Source organism: Arachis ipaensis, chromosome B9 (genome assembly GCF_059453495.1).
Source record: "Arachis ipaensis isolate K30076 ecotype BB chromosome B9, ASM5945349v1, whole genome shotgun sequence".
NCBI lineage: Eukaryota > Viridiplantae > Streptophyta > Magnoliopsida > Fabales > Fabaceae > Arachis > Arachis ipaensis.
In genome coordinates this window covers 97670842-97679505 of record NC_142444.1, presented here as the reverse complement: position 1 = coordinate 97679505, position 8664 = coordinate 97670842, and the positions used below count along the sequence as shown (strand labels likewise).

General features: G+C 38.7%; 1 non-coding gene across 1 annotated transcript; it reads left to right on the top strand.

Moving 5' to 3' along the window:
• Positions 1–432: 432 nt before the first annotated feature.
• On the top strand, positions 433–540 carry LOC148545578 (small nucleolar RNA R71). Its single transcript, XR_015901479.1, has one exon. It is a non-coding gene; the product is annotated as a small nucleolar RNA R71 (small nucleolar RNA).
• Positions 541–8664: the final 8124 nt, after the last annotated feature.

Here is an 8664-nt window from a genome sequence, read left to right as displayed (position 1 = left end):
ATGATTTCTCCATGATGAGTTATAGGTGTTTCCATAAGGTTCACCTAAGTAATTCACCTCTGCTATTGCAGGGTTCTCAGGATCATAAGCTTCTTCTTCATAAGAAGCCTCTTGAGTACTGTTGGATGCAGCTTGCATTCCATTCAGACTCTGAGAAATCATATTGACTTGCTGAGTCAATATTTTGTTCTGAGCCAATATGGCATTCAGAGTATCAACTTCAAGAACTCCCTTCTTCATAGGCGTCCCATTACTTACAGGATTCCTCTCAAAAGTGTACATGAATTGGTTATTAGCAACCATGTCAATGAGTTCTTGAGCTTCTGCAGGCGTTTTCTTTAGGTGAATGGATCCACCTGCAGAAGTATCCAATGACATCTTTGATAACTCAGATAAACCATCATAGAATATATCCAGGATGGTCCATTCTGAAAGCATGTCAGAAAGACACTTTTTGGTCAACTGTTTGTATCTTTCCCAAGCTTCATAGAGGGATTCACCATCTTTTTGTTTGAAGGTTTGAACATCCACTCTAAGCTTGCTCAGCTTTTGAGGAGAAAAGAACTTGGCTAAGAAAGCCGTGACCAGCTTATCCCAAGAGTTCAGGCTATCTCTAGGTTGAGAATCCAACCATATTCTAGCTCTGTCTCTTACAGTAAAAGGGAAAAGCATGAGCCTGTAGACTTCAGGATCTACTCCATTAGTCTTAACAGTATCACATATCTGCAAGAATTCAGTTAAGAACTGAAAAGGATCTTCAGATGGAAGTCCATGAAACTTGCAGTTCTGCTACATCAGAGAAACTAATTGAGGTTTCAGCTCAAAGTTGTTTGCTCCAATGGCAGGAATGGAGATGCTTCTTCCATGTAGATTGGAATTAGGTGCAGTAAAGTCACCAAGCATTCTCCTTGCATTATTGTTGGGTTCGGCTGCCATCTCCTTTACTTGTTCGAAATTTTCAATCAAGTTATCTCTGGATTGTTGTAATTTAGCTTCTCTTAGTTTTCTCTTCAGATTCCTTTCAGGTTCTGGATCAGCTTCAACAATTATGCCTTTTTCTTTGTTCCTGCTCATAAGAAAGAGAAGAGAACACGAAAAGAAGAGGAGTCCTCTATGTCACAGTAAAGAGGTTCCTTATTGTTAGTAGAAGAAAAGAAGAAGAAATTCGAACACAGACAGAAGAGGGGGTTCGAATTTGGTGATGATGTGAGGAAGAGATGTTAGTAGATGAATAAATAAATAGAAGGAGATGAGAGAGAAAGAGGATTTTCGAAAACAATTTTTTTTTGAAAAAGAGTTAGTGATTTTCGAAAATAGTTTTGAAAAAGGTTAGTAGTTTTTTTTTTCGAAAATTCAAATAAAAAAAATAATTAGTTAATTAAAAAGAAATTTTTGAAAAAGGGGGAAGATATTTTCGAAAATTAGAGAGAGAGAGTTAGTTAGGTAGTTTTGAAAAAGATAAGAAACAAACAAAAAGTTAGTTAGTTAGTTGAAACAAATTTTGAAAAGATAAGAGGTTAGGAAGTTAGAAAAGATATTTTGAAATCAAATTTTTGAAAAAGATAAGATGAGAAGATATTTTTGAAAATATATGATTGAAATTAGTTTTGCAAAAGATTTGAACTACAATTAATGACTTGATTCACAAGAAATCACAAGATATGATTCTAGAACTTAAAGTTTGAATCTTTCTTAACAAGTAAGTAACAAACTTCAAATTTTTGAATCAAAGCATTAATTGTTGACATTATTTTCGAAAATTATGTGATAAAGATAAGAAAAAGATTTTTGAAAAATATTTTTATAATTTTCGAAGATAACAACAAAAAATGAAAAAGGTTTGATTTTTGAAAAAGATTTTGAAAAAGATAAGATTTTCAAATTGAAAATTTGATTTGACTCATGAGAAACAATTTGATTTTAAAAATTTTTGAAAAAGACAACTCAAATTTTCGAATTTGATGAGAGAAAAAGGAAAAGAGATATTTTTTTGATTTTTGAGTTTTTATGATGAGATGGAAACATGAAAATTACGCAATGCATGACTTTTTTAGATCAAAACAATGAATGCATGCAAGAATGCTATGAATGTCAAGATGAACACCAAGAACACCATGAAGATCATGATGAACATCAAGAACATATTTTTGAAAAATTTTTAATGCAAAGAAAACATGTAAGACACCAAACTTAGAAATCTTTCATGTTTAGACTCTAACAAACGAAAAATGCACATGAGAAACAACTAAAGATGCAAAACAAGAAAACATCAAGATCAAACAAGAAGACTTACCAAGAACAACTTGAAGATCATGAAGAACACTATGAATGTATGAATTTTTGAAAAATGCAAGATGCATATGGAATTGACACCAAACTTATGATATGACTCAAGACTCAAACAAGAAACACAAAAATATTTTTGATTTTTTTATTTTCTAATTTTTTTGGATTTTTTCGAAAATTATATGAAAAAGAAAAAATAAGGATTCCAAAATTTTTAACATGAATTCCAGGAATCTTGCATTCTTAGTCTAAAGCTTCAGTCCAGGAATTAGACATGGCTCACTAGCCAGCCAAATTTTCAATGAAAGCTCCAGTCCAAAACACTAGACATGGCCAATGGCCAGCCAAGCTTCAGCATGTAAATCAGGAACAGCAGCAGGTGGATTAGCAACAACTAGCTTGCTCTTGATAACAAATTGCAAGCCTCAGTCCAAATGAATTTAGACATGGCTTTACAGCCAGCCAGGCTTCACATGCTTCATGAAACACTAGAATTCATTCTTTAAAAAAAATTTGAATAAAATATATTTTTTGTTTTGAAAACATTTTTATTTTTTTCGAAAACAGATGAGAAATTTTTGAAATATTTTTGAAATATTTTTGAAAAATTTTTGAAAAGAAAACGAAAAGAAAGTTACCTAATCTGAGCAACAAGATGAACCGTCAGTTGTCCAAACTCGAACAATCCCCGGCAACGGCGCCAAAAACTTGGTGCGTAGAAATTGTGATTACACTTTAATTATGTAAAATTCATCGCTCTTTCTTTCCCTGGTAATGGCGCCAAAAACATGATGCCAATACCATGGTTCACAACTTCGCACAACTAACCAGCAAGTGCACTGGGTCGTCCAAGTAATACCTTACGTGAGTAAGGGTCGAATCCCACAGAGATTGTTGGTATGAAGCAAGCTATGGTCACCTTGTAAATCTCAGTCAGGCGGATATAAAATAATAATGGAGTTTTCGAAAGTAATTAATAAAATAGGGATAGAAATACTTATGTAAATCACTGGTGAGAATTTCAGATAAGCGAATAGAGATGCTTTCGTTCCTCTGAACCTCTGCTTTCCTGCTATCTTCATCCAATCAGTCTTACTCCTTTCCATGGCTGGCTTTATGTGATACATCACCACTGTCAATGGCTACTTTCGGTCTTCTCTCGGAAAAATGATCCAAATGCCCTGTCACGGCATGGCTAATCGTCTGGAGGCATCACCCTTGTCAATGGTTTCATCCTATCCTCTCAGTGAAAATGGTCAACGCACCCTGTCACGGCACGGCTATTCATCTGTCGGTTCTCGATCATGCTGGAATAGGATTTACTATCCTTTTGCGTCTGTCACTACGCCCGGCAATCGCGAGTTTGAAGCTCGTCACAGTCATTCAATCATTGAATCCTACTCGGAATACCACAGACAAGGTTTAGACCTTCTGGATTCTCTTGAATACCGCCATCATTCTAGCTTACACCACGAAGATTCCGATTAAGAGATCTAAGAGATACTCATTCAGTCGAAGGTAGAACGGAAGTGGTTGTCAGGCACGCGTTCATAGGGAATGATGATGATTGTCACGTTCATCACATTCAGGTTGAAGAGCGAATGAATATCTTAGAAGCGAAATAAGATGAATTGAATAGAAAACGGTAGTACTTTGCATTAATCTTTGAGGAACAGCAGAGCTCCACACCTTAATCTATGGAGTGTAGAAACTCTACCGTTAAAAATACATAAGTGAAAGTCCAGGCATGGCCGAGAGGCCAGCCCTCAAACGTGATCTAAGATAGCATACAACTGATCAAAGATACCTAATACAATAGTAATAGGTCCTATTTATAATAAACTAGCTACTAGGGTTTACAGAAGTAAGTAATTGATGCATAAATCCACTTCCGGGGCCCACTTGGTGTGTGCTTGGGCTGAGCTTTGAGTGTTGCACGTGTAGAGGTCCTTCTTGGAGTTGAACGCCAGCTTTTGTGCCAGTTTGGGCGTTCAACTCTGGTTTTGGATCCTTTTCTGGCGCTGGACGCCAGATTTGGGCAGAGAGCTGGTGTTGAACGCCAGTTTGCGTCATCTAAACTTGGCCAAAGTATGGAATATTATATATTGCTGCAAAGCCCTGGATGTCTACTTTCCAACGCAATTGGAAGCGCGCCATTTTGTGTTCTGTAGCTCCAGAAAATCCATTTTGAGTGCAGGGAGGTCAGAATCCAACAGCATCAGCAGTCCTTCTTCAACCTCTGAATCTGATTTCTGCTCAAGTCCCTCAATTTCAGCCAGAAAATACCTGAAATCACAGAAAAATACACAAACTCATAGTAAAGTCTAGAAATATGAATTTAACATAAAAACAAATGAAAACATCCCTAAAAGTAACTAGATCCTACTAAAAACATACTAAAAACAATGCCAAAAAGCGTATAAATTATCCGCTCATCACGGGTCATCTTATGGGAAAAAGTATTCTCCCAAGTGCCCTTAGCTTCATCTAGTCTTGTCTTCAACTCGGTTAGAATAACTTTGTTCACACCTTTTGCTTGTCCATTGGCTTATGGATGATCTACCAATATGAACTGACACCATATCTTCACTTATCTACTAACTTCTTGAAAGACGAGTCAATAAGCTAGGTCCCGTTGTTAATAGTAATAGAGAAAGAAACTCTGAACCTAGTGATTAAGTTTTTCCAAAGGAACTTCTAACCTTTTTGGGTTGTCGTCTATGAAAGTGGTTCTGCTTCAATCCACTTGGAGAAGTAGTCAACTCTCACAATCAAGTATTTCACCTGACTAGATGATTATGGGAATGGTCTGAGTAGGTCAGTTCTTATTTAGCAAAAGGCCATGGCGAGGTGATGCTTATGAGCTCTTCTAGTGGGGCTACATGAAAATTTACATGCAACTGGTATGTACCTCTTGACAAAGTTGGTAACGTCTTTTTGTAGTGTGCACCAGTTGAAACCATCTCAGAAGGCCTTCTTTGCGAGTGACCTTGCCCCAGACGATTTCCAAAGATGCCATTGGGGATTTAATCTAATACCTCTTCCATATTCGAGGTCGAGATGCACTTGAGGATGGGGTGGAGATCCTCTCTTGTAGAGAACTCCTCGAACAAGAGTGTAGTGTTGGGTCTCCCTGGTTAATCTTTTTGCTTCCTTCTCATCCTGGGAAAGGATATAAAAATTTGAGGTATATGACGTAAGGAGTCATCCATATGAGATCCATTCTATAGAACGGTAGTACTTTCAAGTTATTTGATTCCATTGATACTGAAGGTGCTGACAAGGCCTCCTAGATTAAGCTTCAATAAATACCACAGGATCGTTGTGACCATGGACTACACGCTTAGCATCTTCCTTTGGAAAAAGCTGATTGTCGGCAAGTCAGGCTCCGTACTTCTTTTTTTTTTGACTTGGTAGATATTTTTCATATGTCTCTTCTAAGATGACTTGGTGGTGCCATCCCCAACAAGACCCCCAGCTATGACATAAAAGTGTCTCTCTGGGGTCTTTTATGGTCCCAAAAACCTTTATTTCTCCTTGGATTTTCTTTTCCTCTTATTGTTCACTTCTTGCTAGTGAGATATTTGTCCAAATGACCATCTCTTGCTAGCTTCTCAATCACATTTTTCAAGTTGTAGCAATCATCGGTTGAGTGGCTATAAATGCAATAGTATTCACTATACCCTGTCTGATTTTCTCCCGCCTTGATTTTAATGGGACGATGTGTTGGTATCTTTTCTGTGTGGAAGAGTTTCCTATACACTTTCACAAAAGAAGCTTTAAGTGGAGTAAAAGTGTGATACCTTCTAGGTCAGTCAGAAGTCTCACTTTCCTTCTTCTTTTGATCTCTCTGTTTCTCGTTGGGTTGGTAGGTGTTCACCCGTCCTTGTTAGGGTCTCATAAGCTTATTTCTCTCTTCCTTGATATATTTCTTGGCCTGTTCGTGTACATCGACCATGGATGTCGGGTGGTGCTTGAAAACGGACTGCAAACAAGGCCTATCTTGTAGTCAATTGATTAACCCCATGAGAGTTACCTCAATTCGTAAGTTTTGGATCTATAGACACATGTTGTTAAACCTCTCTATATAAGATTGGAGTGATTCTCCAACTTCCTGTTTTAGACCAAGCAAGCTCAAGACATGCTTGTCCTTGTCATTCTGAATGGAGAAGTGAGTTAAAAAATTCTTGGCTAACTCATTGAAACAAGTCAATAACTTAGGGAGTTACCTTTGTCGAACCATCTTTGAGTTGCCTTTGTCAAGTTGGTTAGGAAGGCCTTGTAGCGGGTTGCATTTGATGTGCCAGCTAGGTACATCCAAATTTTGAAGTTGCTCATGTGAGTGGTAGGATTGGTTGTACCATTATAGTGAGCCATCTCCAAGTTCTTGAAGTTCTCAAAAATCTTAGCCTACATGATGACCTCTTAAAATTAAATGGGTCCTCACTATCATAGTGGAAGTCTTAGTTATCTTGGTTTTTCTGAGCTTCTTTATTGCAGAGTTCTTCCTCCAATTTTTTTATTTTCTCATTTACTTTTCTTCGCCACTACATTTCTCTGCTAAGTTGCTGCCCATCCTCCCTCTGCTGCGCCAACTTGAACTTTAAGTGCTCAAGCTGGCCAAGGTGGTTATATACCAACCTTAAGATTTTTATAATTGTACGTCCATCTCCTTCATAAGGTGGCATGTAGATGGTGGAGTGCACTCGTTATGGTTGTTATGCTTGGGGTGAAGATTATGGATGATTTTGAGGTGGAGGTAATGGGGGTATGGAGTGAGAATGGCGTCTTCAACCACAACTTCTGATATGTGAGCTAGAGTCTGATGTGGTTTCATCGTCCTCGTAGATGCTACCTGCCATTTCAATGGTTGATCCTTGGGTATCGGTAACGACCTCAATGTTCTTTGGTATACCCAAAATAATGAGTGATGGACTTTGAAAAGGAGGTCAGAGACGGTGATGAAGGTGATAGAGATGTCTTCACATTGGCTCCAGAATGGTCAAGTGAGGTAAGCCATCAACTATGGAGGTCTTATCTGAAGCTAGTGGGTGATTTTTTTCCCTTACTGTATTGAAAGTTTGCCCACATAAGGGTGGCAATGGGTCCCATAGGGGTAGGGACATGCCCCCCACCCCCACCCCCACCCCCACCCCCGTCACCATAATCCCCTTCGTCCCTACCCCATTTTCGCCACAGGTAACGGGAATCCCATATCCACCGGAGACCTAGATATCCACGGGTATTCACATATTTTACAAATTGTACAAACAAATATCCAAATTCAGAAAATTAATAATTTCAAACACAGAAAATTAACAATTGAACAAATCCTAATTTTTCAAATAAAAATTCAATAACAATTGCACAAATAAAAATACAAACTCAGGAGATTAACAATTTTAAACAATTTCAAACATTGAACAAACTCTAAACCCCAAATATTGAAAAAAAACTCAAAATATACTAATCAAAGAAGCTACTTATTGATGTGGCAACGACGATGAGGCTACAGGTGGCAGCGATGATGACAAGAAAAGAGGTTGTTGGAGGCGACGATGACGCTACTGGTGGCGGTGATGATTCTGCTGGAGGCGACAATGGCGAGGAAGACCGATTAGGAGGCTGCGACGATGATGAACCAGCATGGAGCAGGAGGCAGCGATGCTGTTGAACGAGCGCGATGTGGGATACGACGACGATGAAGCAGGGATAGTGAGTGAGAGGGCGGTCGTTTGCGGTGTGAATGAGTGAGGGTGGCGGTGACAAACGATGAGGCTTGTGAGCGGCGAAAATGCAGAGAATCTTAGAGTGGTTGGCGAGGTGGTGAAGCAGGAGGAAAATGACAGCGACGCTGTTGTTGGAGGCAAGAAGCAACAGTTGGAAGTAGAGGAAGAAGGAGGTGACTAGGTGAGGCAGCTGGGTGAAGGAAAGAGTGAACCTACTAAGTGAGGAAGTGAGGTTGAGATCTAGGATAAAAGATTAGGGTCTATATGTAATTTTATATTCACGGGTATTATACGTGTACCCACAGGGCGGATACTTCTTTTCCTGTTTCCGCCCCATTTATTACCCGCCACTTGCTGGGAAAAAAAGCCTTCATATTTGCTCCCTCGCAGATAAATTTTTGCGGATACTCGCCTCACCAAAAAAAATGTCATCTCTATGCATACACTAAATTAGTTATTCCTCTGAAGATGATAATTGAAATATTAAAAGAGGAGAGCTGTTACTTGCTTCTCAAGTCGAGTCGAACTCGGGTCTTAGTACCTAAGCTCTTGGTTGGCCTGATAGATCGACCTACGTATCTTGGGCGCTCTTTTTCAAACTTTGGCTGATGACACTGAGTGTAACCCATTAAATGCATTGAGTTCACTC